This window comes from Triticum dicoccoides, chromosome 7B (genome assembly GCF_002162155.2).
Source record: "Triticum dicoccoides isolate Atlit2015 ecotype Zavitan chromosome 7B, WEW_v2.0, whole genome shotgun sequence".
NCBI classification, from domain to species: domain Eukaryota; kingdom Viridiplantae; phylum Streptophyta; class Magnoliopsida; order Poales; family Poaceae; genus Triticum; species Triticum dicoccoides.
In genome coordinates, this window is record NC_041393.1 from 592,122,873 (window position 1) to 592,124,612 (window position 1,740).

Consider the following 1,740-nt stretch of genomic DNA (forward strand, 5'->3'; position numbering starts at 1 on the left):
ATCCGTATGTATCTTGCAAATCTCTATGTCTCCCACCTGGACTTGATCCCGGATGGAATTGAAGCGTCTCTTGATGTGCTTGGTCCTCTTGTGAAATCTGGATTCCTTTGCCAAGGCAATTGCACCAGTATTATCACAGAAGATCTTCATTGGTCCCGATGCACTAGGTATGACACCTAGATCGGAAATGAACTGCTTCATCCAGACTCCTTCATTTGCTGCTTCCTAAGCAGCTATGTACTCCGCTTCACATGTAGATCCCGCCACGATGCTTTGTTTAGAACTGCACCAACTTACAGCTCCACCGTTTAATAAAAACACGTATCCGGTTTGCGATTTAGAATCGTACGGATCAGTGTCAAAGCTTGCATCGACGTAACCATTTACGACTAGCTCTTTGTCACCTCCATATACGAGAAACATATCCTTAGTCCTTTTCAGGTATTTCAGGATGTTCTTGACCGCTGTCCAGTGATCCACTCCTGGATTACTTTGGTACCTTCCTGGTAAGCTTATTGCTAAGCACACGTCAGGTCTGGTACACAACATTGCATACATGATAGAGCCTATGGCTGAAGCATAGGGAACATCTTTCATTTTCTCTCTATCTTCTGCTGTGGTCGGGCATTGAGTTTGACTCAACTTCACACCTTGTAGTACGGGCAAGAACCCTTTCTTTGCCTGATCCATTTTGAACTTTTTCAAAACTTTATCAAGGTATGTGCTTTGTGAAAGTCCAATTAAGCGTCTTGATCTATCTCTATAAATCTTGATGTCCAATATATAAGCAGCTTCACCGAGGTCTTTCATAGAAAAACTTTTATTCAAATATCCCTTTATGCTATCCAGAAATTCTATATCATTTCCAATTAATAATATGTCATCCACATATAATATCAGAAATGCTACAGAGCTCCCACTCACTTTCTTGTAAATACAGGCTTCTCCAAAAGTCTGTATAAAACTATATGCTTTGATCACACTATCAAAGCGTTTATTCCAACTCCGAGATTCTTGCACCAGTCCATAAATGGATCGCTGGAGCTTGCACACTTTCTTAGCACCTTTTGGATCAACAAAACCTTCTGGTTGCATCATATACAACTCTTCTTCCAGAAATCCATTCAAGAATGCAGTTTTGACGTCCATTTGCCAAATTTCATAATCATAAAATGCAGTAATTGCTAACATGATTCGGACAGACTTAAGCATCGCTCCGGGTGAGAAAGTCTCATCGTAGTCAACCCCTTGAACTTGTCGAAAACCTTTTGTAACAAGTTGAGCTTTATAGACAGTTACATTACCATCAGCGTCAGTCTTCTTCTTAAAAATCCATTTATTCTCAATGGCTTGCCGATCATCGGGCAAGTCAACCAAAGTCCATACTTTGTTCTCATACATGGATCCCATCTCAGATTTCATGGCCTCTAGCCATTTTGCGGAATCTGGGCTCATCATCGCTTCCTCATAGTTCGTAGGTTCATCATGGTCAAGTAACATGACTTCCAGAATAGGATTACCATACCACTCTGGTGCGGATCTTACTCTGGTAGACCTACAAGGTTCACTAGAAGCTTGATCTGAAGTTTCATGATCAATATCATTAGCTTCCTCACTGATTGGTGTAGTTGTCATAGGAACCGGTTCTTGTGATGAACTACTTTCCAATAAGGGAGCAGGTACAGTTACCTCATCAAGTTCTACTTTCCTCCCACTCACTTCTTTCGAGAGAAACTCCTT